The sequence below is a fragment of the Pelophylax lessonae genome (assembly GCF_965119305.1).
Source record: "Pelophylax lessonae genome assembly, chromosome: 2".
Lineage (NCBI taxonomy): Eukaryota > Metazoa > Chordata > Amphibia > Anura > Ranidae > Pelophylax > Pelophylax lessonae.
Window position 1 is genome coordinate 162,572,002 of NC_138769.1, and position 22,495 is coordinate 162,594,496.

A 22,495-nucleotide genomic window follows, 5' to 3' on the forward strand; every position below is an offset into this window, starting at 1 on the left:
GAACCATGGTTGTCCAAGTGTGGAGTGTGGCGGTGTGGAGGAGACCGTGGACCATTTCTTGCTTCAGTGCCCGTCAATAATGAAGTCTATGGGCGGGTGGGTGGGGCTCTGGGTATCCCTTTCTTTTCCCACTTGAGTTATGTGCAATGATCATATGGGTCTTTTGGGTCATATCAGGATTTTGATTTTGAGACACTTTTTTTAGTTAGCTTAGTAGACTGTTACTTCACGTGGAATGCACGGTGTCAGGTTACTTGGAAAAAAAAGTCCTTCCTGTCGAGGTAGGGGTGCACAACATTCTGGGTGAGGTTGGTAAGATTTGGGGTCTTGAGAAGGACAGGTGGCAGCCGGGAGCCTGGACAAAGGCGTGGAGAAATGTCAGGTCCCCGTAGCTGCTGTCTGTCAGTCAGTCTCTGGGTGTACGGCTTTTCTTTCTGTCCCTTCACATCCCCTAGATTTTTATAAGATCAGATTTTTGGAAAAAGGCTGTATGCATGGGTTAAATGTGTAATCGTTTCTTAGCCTGAGGGTGTGTTTAGGTGAAGGTTGGGGCTTTGTTGTGCATTTTATTAATAATAATAATAATAATAATAATAATAATAACATATACAGTATATCACAAAAGTGAATATTTTTGTCACTATTTTATTATATATTTTCATGTGACAACACTGAAGAAATGACACTTTGCTACAATGTAAAGTAGTGAGTGTACAGCTTGTATAACAGTGTGAATTTGCTGTCCCCTCAAAATAACTCAACACACAGCCATTTTACCGTCTAAACCAATGGCAACAAAAGTGAATACACCCCTAAGTGAAAATGTCCAAATTGGGCCCAGAGTGTCAATATTTTGTGTGGCCACCATTATTTCCCAGCAGAGTTCACCAGAGCTACACAGGTTGCCACTGGAGCCCTCTTCCACTCCTGCATGAGGACATCACAGGGCTGGTGGATGTTAGAGACCTTGAGCTCCTCCACTTTCCTTCTGAGGATACCCCATAGGTGCTCAATAGGGTTTAGGCCTGGAGATATGCTTGGCCAGTCCCCCAGCTTCTTTAGCAAGGCAGTGGTCATCTTGGAGGTGTATTTGGGGTCGTTATCATGTTGGAATACTGCTCTGCTTCAGTATGTCACAGTACATACTGGCATTCATAACTCCCTCAATGAATTGTAGCTCTCCAGTGTCGGCAGCACTCATGCAGCCCCAGGCCATGTCCTTAGCCTTGTCTTCAGCAAACTGTTTGCAGGTTTTCTTTTGCATCTTCTTTAGAAGAGGCTTCCTTCTGGGATGACAACCATGCAGACTAATTTGATGCAGTCAGTGTGCAGCGTATGGTCTGAGCACTGACAGGCTGACCCCCACCTCTTCAACCTCTGCAGCAATGCTGGCTCTCATACATCAATTTCCCAAAGACAACCTCTGGATATGATGCTGAGCATGTGCACTCAACTTCTTTAGTCGACCATGGCGAGGCCTGTTCTGAGTGGAACCTGTCCTGTTAAACCGTTGTATGGTTTTGGCAACCGTGCTGCAGCTCAGTTTCAGGATCTTGGCAATCTTCTTACAGCCTAGGCCATCTTTATGTAGAGCAACAATTATTTTTTTCAGATCCTCAGAGAGTTCTTTGCCATGAAGTGCAATGTTGAACTTTCAGTGACCAGTATGAGAGAGTGAGAGCAATAACACCAAATATAACACACCTGCTCCCCATTCACACCTGAGACCTTGTAACATTAATGAGTCATATGACACCGGGGATAGAAAATAGCTAATTGGGCCCAATTAGGACATTTTCACTTAAGGGTGTACTCACTTTTGTTGCCAGCGATTTAGAAATTAATGGCTGTGTGTTGAGTTATTTTGAGGGGACAGCAAATTTACACTCTTGTACAAGCTGTACACTCACTACTTTACATTGTAGCAAAGTGTAATTTCTTCAGCGTTGTCACATAAAAAGATATAATAAATGTTTTACAAAAATGTGAGGGGTGTACTCATTTTTGTGAGATACCGTAAATATGTACGAATAGGAATATATGCTTGTGTAAAAAATTCTTGTTGTATTTAACAGACTGTGACACCCTCCATCAATGGTCTTAAAGAAGCTACGCATTATAGCGAGGAGACCCAATATACAGACACCTTCAGTGGTTTATGTAACCTGTATCACACTATTATCTGAAAGGTGGTATATAGGGGTCACACTCCAAAACTGCAATATCACATATATTGTTTTTACGTTTTTTGTTTCTTGGACGCTATGTAAGCACCTTCTAAAGATATGTACTAATAAAATGTTTTGATACTTTTATAAACACAGTCTCAGTCTCATGTAATGTGCCAATAAAGTCTACCAGCTGTAAGGGCCCTTTCACATGGGCGTTCCGCATGTCCGTATATCATCCTATTTTTTTGCGGATGATATACGGACATAATGCATGTCAATGGCATTGCGGATGTCAGCGGATGACCATCCGCTGACATCCAATTTTCGTCCTTTCAGCTCTGTTCCGTTTTTTGGAACGGAACAGAACCCTATTTTTGTTCCGTTTAAAAAAGGAACGGATGCAAAATCTGATGTCAGCGGTGTCATCCGCTGACATCCGCAATGCCCATAGACATACATTATGTCCGTACATCATCCGCAAACGGATGGGATGATATGCGGACATACGGAGCGGATGACACAAGTTTCATCCGTTCCGTGAAAAAAAAAAAGCACCGGAGCGGAACAAAAAAACTGAACGGCCGTGTGAAAGAGGCCTAAGACTAATTCTTGCATTATTTTTGTAGATTCTAATTTTTGGGATGTGTCATGGGTAGAGGTCATCTTTTGTCTTGCTGTATATAATGTTTAGCAACTCCTTAGGTACATGTAAAAAAAGGTGCAGGATATCCCAGGTGACATAATTGACTATTTATCGTGATGACCTTGCCCCTTAGGTGCTGGCTGGGGAAATAATTTATGATTAGGAGGGAGTCGGCAGGGAACTGATGTCCCAATCTCTTGTATCCTAGCACCCAAAGATGTTTTGACTGTAGATCAGGGAATTTTTAATTCAATTGTGGTTGGTAGTAGCACTGTTGCTAAATGAATAAAAAAAGGGGGTGATATCTGCGCTTTATATAAATATATAAATACATGCATAAATAAGTACATCAATATGTTGATTATGGCAGCCAGCTAAAAAGTGGATTACAAACTTGTAGACATAAAAAAAGAGATAAAAGCAGCGCCAAAAATTATGAAAAACTGAATAAAACTGAATAAAAAACTTCCACTTGCAGTCCAAAATGTCCAATGCAATATTATGGAGGAAGAAGAGTAGGAGCAAGATCCCAAATACCAATGGTGAAATCAATGGAAAATACACCCAGTCGTGATGAGCACACTAACTGCTTACCAGATGGTGATCATATATAGGTGATGTAAAATTCCCAAACAGCTCAACCAGAGAAAGGATATGCCATAGGAACTATTCACAGTATCTCCAATATATCACCAAAGAACCTCAAAGAACAGAGGAGGACAATAGTGTAGACTGTACAAGTAAACGTTTATTGAAATAAAGGAAATGTACTCACAATCTTGGAAAGTTTAAGAGCATAGCAAAAATCAGAGAACCGCGGTGTACATAGCGTGCTGATCGTTTGTGCAGAGTCGCCTTACGCGTGTCGTCATAGGAAGTGACATCATCAGAGGCTAAATGAATAACTTCTGGCTGCAACTGGAGGATTGCTTCAGTGGGAGGGAAAAAAAAATGTGTTTGCCCTTTCGCCAAACTGTTAATGCTGTTGATAGTTCCATCGCTGTTTTCATATATGAATCATTTTTAGAAAAATATACAGATATGCATTAATTTCAGTATCATTTAGCTTGTAATATCATTTTAGCCATTTCTGTGACAATCAGTTAATAATGAATATGTATTCTGAGCATGCACTTTACAAATTCTTTGCTCATTCCTCCAGTGTGATGTAATTTGTAAACTGCCTAAATTAGAGACACAATTGTCTTACACCTGCCGCACAGCGTTGATCAGTATATACAAAATGTGGCCTTTCACTCTTTTGTTTCTTGATTGACCTACAAAAGCATTACACTGTAATGGCTTGCAGGCCCCTCTGGCATTGAAACTATTAGTTATGAGGCTAGACTTTGTTATTTTTGGCATTGCATTGTTTAAGTTAATTAGGTTACTGGAACCTGTGTCTCACGCGATAAGAGTTTGTCTCACGCATGGAATTAGCAGAATCGGGACAGAGGCTGATTCTTTGTGACTTTCAGGAATTTCATCAGCATATCCTCCTTTGTGTAGAGTAGAGTATGGTAGGTGGTAGTCATAACTAAAACCTCTATTTATTGTATGCACACGTTTTCCATTTAAAAGCTGTTTCCTAAAACACTTGTTAGTTGAGGTTAATCACATAAGGAGCTCACTGTATTAGGTGAGAATGAAAATAATGTGACAGGTGAGTACATTGCTTTCTCCTCTGTCTAAGGCAACTGCTAAAGGCAATAAAATGTCCAAAAAGAAATCTGCCTTTTAATTTTCAGGAGCATTGGTGCAATTGAAGTGAAAATCTTGTAATGGTTTAGTTCCTAAAGGCTTAGTTCTTGAAATGAAGTGTTTGGTATGCTATTTGTGCCTCAGTCATTTATACTTTAATAACACTGTGCGATTTTTATTTTTTGCGCTATAAACAAAAAAAAGAGTGACAATTCTGAAAAAAAAAAAAAAAAAAAACAACAATATATTTCACATTCTGCTATATAACATTCTCAAAAATTAAAATCAAAATTTTTTAACCTTGTAGGCCAATTTGTTTTCTGCTACATATTTTTGGTAAAAAAAAAACGTAATAAGCATATTTTGATTGGTTTGTGCAAAAGTTATCGCGTCTACTAACTACGGGAAAGATTTATGTCATTTTTATTGTTTGTTTTTTATTTTTTACTAGTAATGGCGGAGATCTGCGATTTTTAGCGGAACTGCGACATTTTGGCAGACATATTGGACCCCTAACTGACATTTTTGACACTTTTGGGGGGACCAATGACATTACTACAGTAATCAGTGCTACAAATATACACTGTTACTGTAATAATGACACTGGCAGGGAAGGGGTTAACATTGTGGGTGATCAAGGGGTTAAATGTGAGCCTAGGGGAGTGATTCTAACTGTGGGGGGTGTGGCTTGTGAATTGATCACAGAGACCTGTGTTCCTATATAGAAGGATCACAGGGGCTCTATGATCATTCCAGGGAGAAGAACGGTTAGCTGTGTGCGGCGTGAGGCTCCTAGCAACAGAGCAGGGACGTGAGCGGTCAGTATCCTGTGACGCGGGTGGATGGGGGCGAGTGGATGGGCGGTTACATGTTTCGGAGCATGAGCGGCTCCTTCATCAGACCTGGATACTCCAAAACATGTAACTCTCACTCACTGCTCACGTCCCTGCTCTGTTGCTAGGAGTCTCACGCCGCACACAGCTGAGAGGACACATATACTGGAAGCAGAGACTATCATGCTTTATGTTGCTCATGTCTCATCCAGCCTAATGTGAGTGTTTTTTAACCTTTTTTTAATAAACGTCTTTAGTTACTGCACTTAGAGGTGCCTTGCTTTTTTATCTTCAGTTTAGTAAAGGGATTGTGATGCATTAGGATTAAAATCCTTCTGTTCGCAGCAGCCCCCCTCAGCCCCCTAAAACTTACCTGAGGTCCCACTCTGTCCAGCAATGTCCACAAGTGTCTCAGCCATCCAAGATTCTCCCTCCTTATTGGCTGAGACACAGCAGCAGCACCATTGGCTCCTGCTACTGTCAGTCAAAGTCAGCTAACCAATCAGGGGCGAGAGGGGGTGGGTTGGGGCTCCGTGTCTTAATGGACACAGAGAGCTGAACAAGAGGGAGGGGCCAGTATAATAGAAGAGGGACCCGAGAAGAGGAGGATCTTGGCTCTCTGTGCAAAACCAACTGCACAGAGGAGGTAAGTATAACATGTTTGTTATTTTTATAGGAAAAAAAAACAAGACTTTACAATCACTTTAAGGCTCAATAAACTCAAGGGTTAGGGCATGAGATACTCAAAACAAAATGAAAATACAACTACCGACTTATACTCACAGTCAGTACAGGAATAAGGGCCTTTGAGCCGAAACTGGCAGTCTGTACTCTTCAGACTGCAAAACACCACCAGGTAGCACAAGTACCTGTAGGCCCCTTTCACACAAATAGTTAGAATTCAGCTTTTAGCTGCGGAAAGAGGAACTTATTTACCACAGCTAAATGCAGACAATGCATCCCTATGGCCCCATTCACAAACTGCATTTAGCAACATTTTCATAACATACAGTTTTGTGCAGTTAAGGAAAATAAAGTTGACAGCGTCCAGGAGCGATGTAACATAGCTATCTGTATATAAACGCAGTTAATCGCAGTACAAAGAAAAAATAAGTAAGCAGTTGCTATACAAAAGGCAAGAATTTACAACTGCAGCAAAACGCAGCCGCATGTAAATGCAAGTAATTGCACATAATGGCAATGTACAAATGTGAATAATCTTTGTGCCGGGAATGTTGGAATTTCAAAATAACAAAACATGCTTTTACCAGCGGCACAACAACCACCCGTGTGAAAGGGCCCTTATAGTGAGCAGCCAGAACTTCCCTTAATGCAGCACTTCCGCAACCACTACTGCTGACAGTTCCTTGGCTGGATGGTGTTTGTAAACAAACAGGCTGAGGTTCCTGGATGTTGTCATTGACCAAATATGTGGGCATTGATGTCATCCAGGAAGCCCCCTGAGGATGTCAGTCTAAGACGAAACCCGTAGGGGAACCGGCAGGACGTGGGACGCTCTTGCTGTTCGCGCTGGCTGTGATTTGGCTGTCTCCCCCACACTTACACTTACCGCACAGGGGGATTTTCCATACAGGATCCATGCTACACTTGATTTCGTGGTTTTAACTGTGAGTGGCTACTTTTCATTTTAAATAAATTTGTTATCTACTGCTACACCATGAGGGGATACCTTATTATTCCTATACATGCACTTACTGGATGGTACAAATATCGGCGGGATCCATCAGGAGATACCTTTCAAAGGGAACATGGTCCACTTCTCCAGGATCCTGATTGAGCCTTGTAGCAGGAGATTCCATTAAGCTGATATAGATCTCTGTGATGGGGGTCTATGACCTCCAGTAAGCAGCCATTCAATTGGGTGCTGGTGAAAGTTCCACTGTAGTGCTTCTGTTTTCTACCACCTATTGCACAGGATTTATCTACTGTGGGATTGATCACTGATGAAGGCTCTCCGCATATGTTTAGCTTGATCCTTCTCATCCCATTTATATTTTCTATGGACTATACTATGGAATTTAGCTCTCTATAAACTTATATTATTTATGTTTATGGACTTTTGCTTATGCTTATGTTCTTCGAGCACTGCACCTCTTTGCCCTGTTCTCTTATGTGTTGTGGTCTGACTACAATTTGTGCCAGCTGCTATAGTTTTAGTTTTTTATTTCAGTCAAGCGCAACAGATTATTTCAGTTATCATCCAGGATCCATGACTGGTCTGTGAACAACCACCAGAAGGCCAAGGAACTGTGATTTTGCAGCAAGCGCACTACCACTGAAAAATGACAGATTCCTGGCTGGTGTTTGTAAACAAAAAGAATGGATCATGGGTAATATAATTGACCAATCTTACCATTCAATATGTGCACATTCATATCACCCAAGATCCCTGGCTGTTTTTTTTTACAACCACTAGCAAGTGAGGGATCTGTCATTTTTTTCAGAAGACACACTACCACCACAAAATGACAGATCCATGGCTGGATAGTGTCTATAAACAAATTTTCCTAAGGATCCTGGGTAATGTCATTACCAAACATGGTAAAAAAAAAGTGGCGACTTCATTGGTTCTGAGCTAATCACTTTTAAGTGCCTTATGACTTCTGATTGTGAGGGTCATACAGTTCTGGTAAGTCTTTGATTTGGGCACTGGTGCGGGAGCATGGAGTGCATTGTATTTTTCACTTGAATGGGGCTTTTTTACACGTATGATGATTATTTCATCTTTAAATCACAGTGGACTTTTTGTTTGTATGGACATTCTATTATAGACACACATTCTGGACTGTTATCACTTTTTGTTTTTGTTTTATGAGTGTTGCAGTTCAGTTTGGGTTTATTTGATATTACCATTTGGTATCCAATGGTGTGCTAGCTTATCTTATCTGGTTTAGGGATTTTACCCTTTTGACGCAACTTTTTCGTTTTAAGCACCCAGGCTGCATGCCTAGATAAGGCCCTGCTTGGAAATCTAAGGGGAATACAGTGCCACCTCCTTTCTTTAAAGGGATATTACAGAACAAAAATTGATTAAATGTACCTTTATGGTGATCCAAACTTTCTCCAGTATGCTTATCCCTACAAGAAAGAATCTGGTGACATGGGAGGATTCTGCTCCCGTCAACACTGGATTCCTTTAGTAAATACGCCCTAGAGATGGCATACGTTTTTGGGAAATTTATATATACACACTACAGTGCAGGATTGTATTGCCAGGAAGGACATCCTCCCATGATTGTGCTGCCCTTTCACCCCCTTAAGACTCAGCTGATAACAGATCAGGGTAAAGGGCCAATCACTGTGGCTCTTTACCATTTAATCAGCTATGTCCAATGACAGCTAATCAGGGATGTAAACACAAGCCGATTATCGGCTTTTCTTTCCTCAAGCTGACAGTGTAAGGAGAGAAGAAGAGAGCCGATAACCGACTTGTGTTAAAGGGACATCGGCACTGATAATCAGGGTACTGGAGTATACCATGCAGTTCTGTTCTCCAGTCCTCAGGAGTGAGGTGCTGGAACTGGAGTCCAGAAAAGGGCAACAAAGATGATAAGGGGACCTGAAGACCTCAGTTATGAAAACTACTACATGTATTGAGATTTTAACACTACCCTCACAGGGCCCACTGATTTTAACTGATTCTCAAGCCTCCAAAACAGCATAGAGCCTACCAGCCACCCAAGCAATAGCCCATTCATTTTGCCTCCAATAAACAGTCTAGGGGATGTATTTTTGTGATTTATTGCATCTTGTAACGGAAGAGGGATTGGGGACATGGGATACTACAAAATGGTTAGAATATGGCTGTGAGAAAACAATCTTCTCCTTAAGCAACTAAGGCCTCACAACTGGGGACCATAAGGTATGTCTCTTTGAAACCTGGTTACCCAGTACCACTGCAAAGCTATTGGTACCCATTGCACTCTCAAGAACACTGCACAGTTCAGGAGGGCACGCGTCCCTAATCTCCCAGTCCAAGACACTGTTGGGGATGGGAAATAGCCAGTATCGGAGACCCCATGAGAGCAGTTTCAGTCCAAGCAACCCCCTGCCACTTATATCACAAAAGCGCACTGTCACCAGGAATCAAATAAGAGTCATCACTCACAAGTTCTCAAGCTGCCATCTTCCAGCCTCCTCTGGACACAATACACTAAGTGAGACAGTCCTTCTCAATACCAGATCCCTTTGGTGTCCTGTAGTTAGTTCCAGATCCTTTCCAGGTCTCAACTTTGCCACCACTGAGACCTCACAGAACAGCGCTGCCTTCATAATCATAGTTCACAATCATAATTCTCAAATATAGCATCTGCTATTGTAATTACTTTCTCTCCACTGCCTTCAGCAGGGGAGGTAACCTAGAAGAGCAAGTGTTTGACAATGTACCAGAAGTTCTTTCATGTAAGTTTCAATCCTTCTTGAGAGAGAGAAATATTGTGCATAGAAAATCCTCAATTTATTGTCCCCAAGCAAATGAAGAAATGAAAAGATTCAACAGGAGCTTTAAAAAACTCTTTTGACCTCAAATCCTACAGAGAAATCCAGGTCTACCGAGGACTAGACATACAAATACACAAACATCACCAGCTCAAATACTACATAGCAGACAAATGTGCACTAAACTACATTTGTTGCAGACAAACAACTCCCAAAAAATGGAAAATTGCATCAATACAGTAGTGTCTGAAAAATGTGTGATGAGAAGATCCAGTGGCGGCCCTGCAGAACCTTTCCAAGGAAATGGTCTCCCTCACTGTCCATGAAGCTGAAGCTGCTCTAGTTGAACGAACATTCATTTGGGATGGAGGCTCCATGTTCTTTTCGCTGTAAGCCCTCTGAATTTGTTTGACCACCCAGGATGCCAAGGTTCTGCTGGAGGCTTCCTTCTCTCTGTTTTTACCCCACTGAACGATAAATTACCTCTCTGAGTTCCTGAACTTTTCAGTAGCTTTTAAGTAGGCCCTGAGGACTCTGGATATGTTCAGTTTGTGGCAAGAATTTGACTCAGAGTCCGTAAAAACTGGTAATGCCCAAGGCTCTATCAGGTGACTTGGAGTGGTAACCTTAGGTGTAAACCCTTGAAGAGGGCTCCACTCTGTCTGGGAAGAAGAAGATGTGGTCATCACCTATCCCCAAACAATGAAGCTCCAAAATTCTTCTGCCAGATGTAATGGCCAAAAGGAATCTTGTTTTTAGAGTCAAAACCCAGATTGAGGCTTGTTATACGGGTGCAAAGGAATAATTGGATAAAACTTCTATTATTAAGGAAAGATGCCACTCAGGAAATGAGCGCCTGATAGCTGGATGGATCTTCAACACTCCTCTGAGGAATGTCACAACTAGAGGGTCTTCTGCCAATCTTGTTTTGGTTGCTGCAGAAATTGCTGCCACTTGAACTTTAAGGGAGCTCAGACCAAGCCCTAGATCAAGACCGGTCTGAAGGAATCCCAATATATTGGAAGTAGAAGGGGAGACTGGGTGTTTCCTGGTAGCATATAATAGGAATTTGTCCCAAACTCTTGCATACATGGCATTCGTTGTCAGCTTTCTGGCTCTAAGAAGGGTGGATATGACTTCCTTGCAACAACCTAGGGTTTTAAACCTCCACCTCTCAACCTTCATAATCAAAGTTCTAACTTCTGCGGGTTTGGATGAGCTATCTTGTACTGAGTTAGAAGTTGAGGAAAAATAGGAATCCTGATTGGAGAACTCACGCTGAGGTGCATGGCTAGAGGGAGCCATGGTCTCCTCGGCCAGTACGGTAGGACTGCTGAAACCTGTATGACTCTCTTAGGAGTCTCAGAAGGAACTTAAATATGAGTGGGCGAGGTGGGATGGCATATGCTGATGTGAAATTTCAAGGGCACAATAGAGTGTCCAACACTTCTGCCTGTGGATGTAGAAGGCGAGAGAAGAATCGCGTGAGCCTGGCATTCTCCGGGGCAACAAATAGATCCACCTAGGGAACTCCCAGAGGCTGACAATCTGGTGCAGTACATGAGGTTGATGCACCCACTTGTTGTTGTCCACAATGTTACTTGACAAGGTGTCTGCCTCTGTGTTAAGCTTGCCCAGGAGATACATTGCTCTGAGATCTATTAAGTTTTTTTTCTGCTCAGATTAATATTGGTTTCACAACTTCCGGTTCCGGCGCCCATGTAAGAGGCAGCGTGGGACAGCGGCTCCGGGAATTACCGCTTACAAAGCCTTTTCCACCGTCGCCAGCAGCACTCTGACCCGGCGATCCACCTCTTCTCTGCCCGGAGACGCAGTGGAATGGATCGATTCCTGCACCACGGCGGTTCATCCGCCGCTCCGCAAATCAAGGCCGCGGCTCCACCTCAGGCCTGCACGGAGGCGGACATGGCGGACGCATCTCTCCCGCCCGCACCTGCAGCACCAGGTCAGTCACCGCTGCCAGACGCACAGATAGCCTCTCTGGCTCAGGCTGTGGCATCCCTGCTCTCTCCCACCATCACCGAAGCGGTGGATAAGGCCATAGCACTAGGGATGGCACAGCTCAGGAAGGACATGGGAGAGCACTCCCAAAGGATCTCTGATCTGGAGCATAGAGTCTCCGACATGGAGGATGAGCTGCAGGGCTCATTTGCTTTGGATCACCAAGCCAAGCAAACACAGAAATATCTCCTGGAAAAGATAGATGATTTGGAGAACAGATCTAGGAGAAATAACCTCCGGATCATTGGTCTTCCCGAGTCCCAAGGGGCAGAGTCTCTAATGGACATTGCTATGACTCGCTTGCCTCTGGCCCTGGGAATCACGTCCCCGTGTACAGTGGAAAGAGCCCACCGTCTGGGTGCCCCTTCTAACGAAAGACGTACTCCGCGCCCCGTCATAGTGAGGTACCTGAACTATGTGGACAGGCAGAACATTCTTAAATCATTTCTCAATTCAAAAGCTCTACAAGTTGATGGCCAAAAACTGCTGATTTTCGCGGACTATTCGCAGGAAGTTTCCCGCCGCCGCAAAGCCTTTCAGCCGATATGTCAGGCCCTGTATCAAAAGGCCATAAAATTTACCCTGGCATATCCTGCCACGCTACCCCTGTCGGATCTATCGGGGGAGCAAAAGTCGTTCACGCACCCAGAGGAAGCTACACATTTTATGCAACGACACTTCAATATAACACTGGATCCTCCATCCACTCCTCCACTTCAGCGCCCCCAAGGTGCCAGGGAACAACGGAGCCCCAGGAAAGGATCAGCCAAAAAACAGCGCACCAATGGTCCCTCTTCTTCCCGCTCCTGGAATCGCTGATTTATGTCTTGACTCTCTCTCATTTGCACACGTTTCCCGCTAAGGTCCAGCAGATGACACCCAATTCGCCTTTTTTTTTTATTTATTTTTTTTTTTTTCATTATTCGTCTCAGGCGATTTTTCACCTGGTGTCTCTGCTCTTACTCCAGCTGCGGCCGTGATGTCTCCCTCAGGTTTTATGATGTTTAATATTGCTAAGATGTCTTATTGTCTAGTAATCTATGTGATATTGCATGCTTTAACCTATATGTATAGGTCTATATGTGTTTTTTCTTTTTCTTTTTTTTTTTTTTTTTCTGGTGCAGGGGGCTAGCCGTCTTGAGGTTTTGTTGTCTATGCTGAGCCTCCGGGCTGCTGATGCCCCACCGTTGAAATATCGGATATCGCTGGCTTATTACATCTCGTCATGGACAACAACCCTTCCAAGCCGGTAACGCTGTCTGTCCGATTGCTTTCTTGATGAGGAAAAAAGTGAAGTTTGCACTCCTTATGGTTTTCACACTTCCCTTAACTTCCCAGGCCCTTGTTGGGCTTTCACCCTTTGACTATTTTAGATTAGTGTTACTCTTTGATATGTTTGACATGCAACATACACAGAGGTTCTGTTATTCCCAACTGTGCGTCACACTGTGTTTCCAGGTACCTTTTTTTATTGCTACTCGACTCGCGGATCAGCCACTTGACTACGATCCCCCATGACGATAGTTTCATGGAACGTGAAAGGGCTTAGGTCTCCAAACAAAAGAATGGCGGTTCTCAGGCATCTTAAACGCCTGGGAGCCGACATTGCTGTCCTGCAGGAATCACATTTAGAAGCAAAGGATTTCCACCGTATGCAAAAACTCTGGGTGGGACACGTTTTTGGATCCCCCGCGGTGAAGGGCAAATCCGGGGTACTAATCTTGGTACACAAACGTTTTGCAGCCACGGCCCAGCCCATTTATCAAGATAAGGAAGGTAGGGTAGCTGTTGTCCAATTCACTGCTGACCAACAAGACTGGGTCTTGGCAGGGGTCTATGCCCCCAATGTTCCCTCCCCTTCCTTTTTCCAAATGCTGACACAAAACCTGGCATCGCACTTACATCTCCCTTTACTAGTGGCAGGTGATTTCAATCAGCTTATGCAGCACACTGAAGATAAATCATATGCAGCCGGTGCTCCTCCCCCAAAACATCCTCACCACTCCTCCCTCTTATTGAATTTTACGGACAGTCTGCGACTCACGGACATTTGGCGCCTAAACAACCCAGATAGTAGAGAATTCTCCTTTTACTCCAACCCTCACCACACGCTCACGAGAATAGATTACATTTTCGTAAATCACCTTTTGCTCCCCTGTGCGGTCTCCCCGAAAATTCATGATATTGCAATATCTGATCATGCCCCAGTTTCAGTCGACCTCACCTTAGTTGCTGACAAACCGTCTCTTAGACTGTGGAGGTTCCCCTCTTATTTAGCCAAGGACCCTGGGGTTACCTCACTCGTCAGGGATACATGGCGGGATTTCTTGGCCAATAACGCCTCTCCGTCAACATCGCCAATACTCCTGTGGGAGGCTGGTAAAGCAGTACTCCGGGGTCGGATTATTTCTTATGCCTCAGCATACAAAAAGAATATAGCTAAGGCATTTAGAGAAGCCAGTGACACCTTACGTGAGGCACAGGCCAAGTTAAATAAATCTAACTCTATGCTTCATAGAGAAAAGTGGCGAGAGGCTAAGGCGGCCTTTGACGGGTGGGCTGAGACCAGGGAACTTTTATATAAGTCTCATCAAGACTGGAAGTATCATTCATTTGGCAACAAGCCAGGGAAACTGCTAGCCTCCCTCTGCAGAGGAACATTCACACCTACACATGTCACCCAGCTAAAAAACGCGGATGGTCAGATTGTGGAATCTCCAGAGGCAATCAATCAGACCTTCGAGGCCTTTTACAAAAAATTATACAGCTACGAACCGTACGACGAGGACGCAGCCTCGCAATGGCTCTCCTCAGTCACCCTCACCCAAGTCCCACGGGATCAATTAAATCTCCTTAACGCCCCCATCTCACTGGCAGAGATAACGAAATCCATCACACAATTGTCCTTAGGCAAGTCTCCCGGTCCGGACGGGTACACCCCGGAATTTTATAAACTAGCAGTAGATACGATTGCCCCCACTCTGCTGTCTGTGTTCAACCACATCATTCACGGCAATGCCTATTTACCAACGGGATATCAGGCGCATATTAAATTAATCTACAAGAAGGGTAAAGATCCTGTGGACCCAGGCTCCTACAGACCAATCTCACTTCTTAATGTGGACTCCAAGCTATTATCCAAGATCATGGCTGATAGATTGGCCTCCATACTACCTTCTCTTATACACCCGACCCAATCTGGCTTTGTTAAGGGAAGGTCGGCCACCTCCAATTTACGAAAGGTCCTGACAGCGCTAGAAATGTCAAAGGCAGACCCCCACAACCAAGCAGCCATAATAACACTCGATGCTGAAAAAGCATTCGACAATGTCAACATCCAATGGCTAGACAGAGTATTAGTGCATCTGGGCTTTTCTGGCCCTTTTCTTCATTTGATACGGACTATGTATGCCTCCCCCGAGGCACAGGTTGTGATAGCTGGTCATATTTCTCCTTCTTTCCGTTTGTTCAAAGGGACGCGCCAAGGCTGTCCATTGTCTCCTCTGCTCTTCAATCTAGCAGTAGAGCCACTCTCGAGATTAATGCTGTCGCATCCTGAGCTTCGGGGGATAAAAGTGGGCCCAGATGAATTGCGTACAGCAATGTTCGCAGACGACGTACTGATATTTACTTCCGACCCCGAACACGATCTACCCATAATACAGGGCGTTTTTGATACATACCGACGCTGCTCTGGCCTCCGCATCAACTTTTCCAAAAGCGAAATACTTCCTTTGAACTCCACACGCACCCCCTCCTGGGCATCTGCCTCTCCTCTTAGAGTCACCTCCAGCCATATCACTTACTTGGGGGTCAAAATAGGGAGATTCCCATCCTCCCTTTACCACTTAAACTTCACCCCAACCATTGATAAAATGATTGCGGAACTTAAAAACTGGGCGAACCTTCCTTTGTCAGTTTCTGGCAGATGCTATCTATACAAAATGGCCACCTTTCCAAAACTCCTCTACCCTCTTCAAACTATCCCACTTCTACTCAAGCATTCCGATGTCCAACGTCTACACAAGGCAGTCACTTCCTTTATTTGGAGGGGCAAGAGACCCAGAATTGCACTAGCAAAGCTTCACTTGGCCAAGAAGGCAGGGGGACTAGATCTCCCCAATACAAGAATGTACAACATTGTGTGTCTCATGCGGGGTTGTCTAGATTGGCTGAGCCGTGAGTCGAGATACACCAACTTTACTTTAGAAACCCACATGGCCGCTCCGTACGACTTAGCAGCCTTGCTGCATTGTGGAACAGGGGATTTCCCAATACACTTGAGGCATAATCTCTTACTGAGAGATACGGTGGTGGCATGGAGGGAGGTGAGACGGCGACTAGGCACCCCCCAACGCCTTTCCCAATATTTGCCTATACATGGACACCCCATGTTTCCACAAGCCCAGCAATATACTGCATATGGGGATTGGACAAGGTGGGGGGTAAAACGGTTTGCACAGTTATTTGATACTTCCACCGGACAACCTCTGTCCTTTACAGCCTTTTCCACTAAGTATAGCATTCCTTCAAGTCATTATCTATATTATAGACAGTGCATCAGCTTTGTGAACTCCATTTATCTACCATCACAAGGACGTTTTAAACCCTCCCTAGTGGACTCCTGGTTGCAACACAATAAACACAAAATCTCTCACTTATACAAGCCCCTACATACGGAACTTTCCCAAGGACTTGCAACTACCGTAGCTAAATCTTGGAATAAAGTCCTCCACTCGGATGAAGCGCACCAAAAAATCCTATCAGGCTACCTTACCACCCGCAAATACATCACTAATGAGTTCTGGAGGGAACAACAATTTAAAATAATCCATAGAGCGTATATTCCTCATCTCCGATGGTCCCCGGACACTTTTCACCATCATTGTACGCATTGTAACGAACTCCACCCTTCTCTACTTCACAAGTTTTGGACCTGCCAGCCTATCTCCACCTTTTGGGACAAAACTCTGCGCTATGTACAACGTTATACTGGAATCCAACTCCCTAAGGATATTTACCTCCTACTGTTTGGATATACCAATCATAAGGCTTTGTCTATCCCGAAGAGCAGTTGGAAACACCTAACTGGCCACACGCCTTGGCTGATGACTTGTCTAATGATAGCGAGAAGGCTGATATTAAAACATTGGATGGAGGCGTCCCCCCCAACTCTTACAGAGTTAACGAATAGCCTACATATTCTCCGTGACATAGAAGCTACGGGCTTGCTCCTTCACCCCACGAACTCTGCCACCCGTTTCACTAAGAAATGGTCTAGCTTCCCTCCTTCCATAGCATCGACCTAAGACCCACTACACTACTACCTGCAAGTGAATGTGATTGAGGATAGCACTTGGTTTCCTAACTAGTGGTGTACCCACCCGAAACCGAGTGCTATCAATAATACCTCTGAAGGTGTCTTTTATGCTTGACTTTTTCATGTTTGCCCATGTGACGCACAGTTTTCCCCCATATCCAGGTTACATATGTAGTATATGGCAAAGGACTTCTACTGTATGCCACAACCTTATTATCATTAACCTCTACCTCTCTCCTCCGTACCCGAATCCATTTCTCCCTTATACCTTTTCGCATCTTCCCATTCCCCCCCCCTCCCACCCTATCCTCCCTTCCCCCCCCCTCCCCTCCCCCCCCCCTCTCTACAACTCTTCCTTACCCGCCTGCTCCCTCCTTCTTATTCCCCTCCTGCCCCACCCCTCCCCCTTTTTATACCACTGAAAATTTCATATCATCCCACAGTTTCTTTGCAGTTCATTCTATGCTCTGAAGTTCCTCGTGATTCTATTACATTAATTGTGAACAATATTCTGGTCGCAATTACTTCTATGTTATCACATCATCTCTGTGGTTCAATTTTTGAAATTGTTTGTACAATGAGTTTTCTTGAACTTCAATAAAATGTTATAAAAAAAAAAAATATATTGGTTTCACTTCTCTCAGAAGCGTTCTGCTGCAGGTGCCTCTTTGTAGATATGAGACTGCTGCCCTGTTGTCTAGATGCAAAAGTAATCTCTGCCCTCTGACCTGAGGTATTAGGTCTAGAAATGCTGCTCTCACCTCCAGGATGTTGAATACCATCCCCTTGGTGGGAAAAGTTCATCTTCCTTGCATTCTGATCTCCCTGCAAGGGGCTCCCCACCCTTACCCACTTGCGTTGGTTGTAATTATGGTCCATGTGTGGGAACCCAAGTGAAGAGGTCTGGAGAGATTCTCTGGATTTGTCCATCAGTGCAGGCTCCTGCACATTACCGCTGTCAGCAGGATTGTCAGAGAGAGTCAACGTCTCCTCCATTGCGTCAAGAAACTGGCCTGGAAGCATCTCAGATGCTAGTGAGAACTAGAGGTATGCATGAGGACATTGCGCATGAGGACATTGCGCCCAATGAGGCTCAGACACTGTGAAGCCCTTAAATGAAGATTCTGCATGACTTCTGAGCATCCATTGAATGGTGAGCTTCATCTTTAGTTGAGGTAATGACACTGTGCCCTATCGCATGTTGAACATTGCCCCCAAATAAATCAAGTTCATGTTGGTGATAGCTGGCTCTTCTGATTTACAAGCCATCCTAGTTCCATCAGAGATTGCAACAGTATGTCCCTGTGGACTATAAGTTGGCTCGGGTTGCTTGCCAGAAGGAGAATATCATCTAGATAGTGATAAATCCTTAGCCTCTTCTCTCTCAGAGAGGCTAGAACAGATATTAAAACCTTTGCGAACTCCCGGCGACAGGTTCACAGACCAAAAGGTAAAGCTTGGAACTGTAGGTGGACACGACCCACCACAAATCTTAGGTATTATCCTCTTGGGACTTGATAAAGTGCATGCGTGTGAAACATGTTGTCACGGCAACGTCCCCACCATGCGTTCCAGGCTGGTTAAACTTCTGGGTTTGAGACTTCCGCCCTGCTTTACGTCCCGCTGATACGTCACGCGGTTAGTGCCAGCTGGTCCTGCTTGGCTCCTGTTCAAACAACGGCTTCGATACAGCTTTTCCCACAGCCTTTGGATGGTTTTTCCACCTACAGCTCACCCCAGGAGTTCGGACTAACCCACCTAGTGGACCTGCAGGCATTCACCGATCACCACCTGGAATTGGTCTGGTACAGCATTGGTTATATTCAACTTTTATTGATATTCCATATATTTTAAAACTTTGAATTTTCCAATAAATGTTTTTATATCCATCGGATCGTGTACATAGTACTTTGATAATACCAATACCTAGTTAGCGCTGCCTTCCTTTTCTCATGGCAGAGTTATGTTCTTTGCTATTCACACCATCACTGCATCTACCACTGGCATAGATTTCAGGGACTGTGTATCCGTATCTGCTTATTGATATAGTTAGCTCAGTCGACCTAATGAGAACCTTTTGTCTGTCTTGTGCCACTCATCTTTGATAATCTCTCTAATCTCCCCCATTAGAGGAAAGACAATCTGCTTTATTTTAAGAAATTGAAAATATGTTCTTGATTTCCACCTGAATGAAGGGCTGCACCAGAGAAAAACTGAAACCAGATGGCTCTGAAACCTCTGAGGATTCCTCCGATGGATCCTCTGGTGGTGAATCTCTGGCTCTGCGGCTTGGAGGCAGAGGGGTGCTTACTGCTGAGAGACCTGGGACATTGGGTTCTGTCTTCTGAACTTGCACCATTGGGGGAACTGGTTGAGTGGGAATTATAGCTGCTAACTCCGAAAAGGATCTCTTCATAGTCTGCTTAAGCAAATTGACCACTTGCTGACTTTTCAGTTTGCAATTGGCTGCGTAGTCCCAAAGACAGTCCTTACAGACTAGCTTATCAGGTAGCAGTACACCACCACACGCAAAGCACTTCTTCTTTGATGAATGAGTAGAGGTAGAACGATAATGTCTTCATGACCTTGACCTCTCGGATGACCTATAGCGCAATGAATTTGACCTTCGTTCTGGGCTGTTGTCATCATGGTGTCTCAAGGATTTTCTCGACCTCTTTGAGGATACAGGGCTGGAACAGACTAAATGTGTCAATCAGAAGTGAACCCTTTTTTTTAATACTTACGTACAAATGGTCCTATAACTATTGGAAACAGGAGGATCTTGATTGTGTGATGAATGACTCATGGCTACAAGTTTATAGAGCAAGAGAGAGCTGTAACCTCTTTAATTAAAAATGAACCACGGAGATAGATCAGAATGCTGTAATAAATACCAGAAAACTGGGCACAAAGAGACCTGCTGGACACGGCAGACCAGCATTGTCAGCCATGAGCCCTAATGGAGCCAAGCATTTTAAACCCAGAAAGGTGGGTGGGGTAAAAATAGTGTATATAGAAGGACCTAAGAAGGATGCTGATCCCTCTGTAAACCCACCAGCATTTATCAATCCAGATATCAGCAGACTGCATTCCTGTGAAGAAACTCTGCAACAAAACCCCAAAAGATCCACAGAAGGAGCTCCTAGTCTTATCAGTGCTATTGGCAGGCCCAAGAACAGGGACTGCGCACAAGAGAGGCTGAACCCAGCAGAAGCTGCCAATGGCAGAGGTGGGGACATACTGCAACTCTTCACCAGTGAAAAGGTATGAATAAAAAAAGGAGAATGTCGTAGAATGAATGTCTTTATTTTATGCTATTCACTGGTCCTGATGGAGGAGTCGAGGCAGAGCTCTATCATTGGTAAGCTGCCATGGAGGTGCCAGGAAAATCCAATAACTCCAAAATCATTATTTGCTAAGATATACTGATCAAAAACATGGAGTAGGAGAAGAGCAGGTAATCGATCTCTTTCTCTATTATTGTTTAACAGGGCAGGTAAGTATAATATCTTTATCTATTTAACCCTAAAATATTTTATCCTTTAGTATCAATTTAATATGACACTGTATAACTACTCTGCCTCCTAGACTAAAGGACACAACAGTACACAAAAGCCTTTTTTTCACTGGAAGTCACCACTGGAAGAGCCTTCTGGCTGTGGCTATACTGTTATGGCTTGTTTTTTTCTTACTGCCATTCCATTCCTGCTTTATTGTCTGTGATCTCCTATGCCATTTATACCACTGAGCAGAGTTAATGCAATTTATACAAACCAGATAGCAAGCAATTAAGCTGCAAGTTTAAAAAAGACTTGCTAAGCTATTACTAGACTTGCCAGGCTTTACAAGTTTGTTGCACAATTGCAGAAAGTCCGTATTGCATGACTCCAGATCAACTTTCTTTGAAAACATTTTGCCAGTCTGCTGCAAGTTCAGGTTCAGTTATGTTGTACAATAGTCATCTCACCACAGGGGTCACTGTGGCTGAATTTGGAAAAGGGTCAACTAGAACGCGTGCTTCAAGTGTTCTGCAAGTGTACAACTTGCCAGTGAAAGAAGACTTACAATTCAACACTGCTACAAAATTGTGGCATGTTATCCTTGCTATCTGGGAAGTCTTCCTTGTTCTCTCTTGTTGACTGCAGAATGCCTTACTAATATTGCAAAAGAAAAAAGATGTCCCCATGGGACATAATAGAGCTGGTTTCTGTACTTACAGTATTTCATTTTATCCACTGCAATTCAAAGGGATTAGGGGAAAAGTAATTGGTCCTTTGGTAAAAACCAGGGATGAGTTCCAATAAACCACACTTGAAAGCACAACTAGACCAGAGGGGGCTGGACAGGACAAACGCCAATGTGCAGGCAACCTACAGCTGATTTAATCATGTCCGTTACTTAAAATGTTTTAGCACATTCAGTACGTAATAGTATTGGTCATTGTACGTCTAGTACATAAATACTTGAGATCATTATTAAAATATTCATATTGTTATTCCAATATAGTTTGAAAGCAGCTGCAAAGAGGAAACTGAGAAAGAAAAATTCATCCAATTAATCTTTCCCTGTTGCAATTTTTAGCATTTTAGATTGATATCAAAGTAAACTTTTGCTAATAGTTGGTAGATATAGAGGGTGAAAATTGCCAATTGAATTTGATTTGATATAAGCGTGTTGTACTTGACAGCTGCTGGTTCAATGACACTGTCTCAGGAGGGGTGGTGTTTATAAGATTTCTTATCTTTCTAAGAAAAATTAAGTATATTTAAAATTATGTCAATGGAATGGGACATTAGGTTGCTATTAAGTTGTTTTTTTCATGTATCTGAAAAAAAGTGCAACTTTCATTGAACAGAGAGAAATTTCCAGGCACAAAACAAAAGATATGGTCCAAGCCATTCAAGCCTGAGGCAAGACCAGTGAAGACAAGTTTTTTTTGTACTCCCAAAATCCAAGGCTAGCTATGTCCTTAAGCTCCTCATGCATTGTTAAGGAAGTGGGTGGCTGAAAAGTTTGGTTGTTGTGGGAAGCGGTGGATCAGACCTTATTTTTTGACAAAAAAGTTGAGTTTTTAGTGCCCTTTAGTGGGTCCTCTGAAAATGTCTAAGGTGATAAGAGTTTCATAGTGCAGCTGTGATTGCAAGTACTTGTGTTTGGGCCCTTTCACACCAGGTGCACTGGAGCTACCCTTGGCACCCTTGCCAAGCATAATCCCAATGCAACACAAGGCAAAAGGCCACTGTGGTTCTGTAAAAAGCACAGCAGATAGTACTTTTTCATTGCAGCAAGTTCTAACAGAAAAAGTAAACGGTGCATGGTGTCGGGATCAACATATCAGCACTTTCTC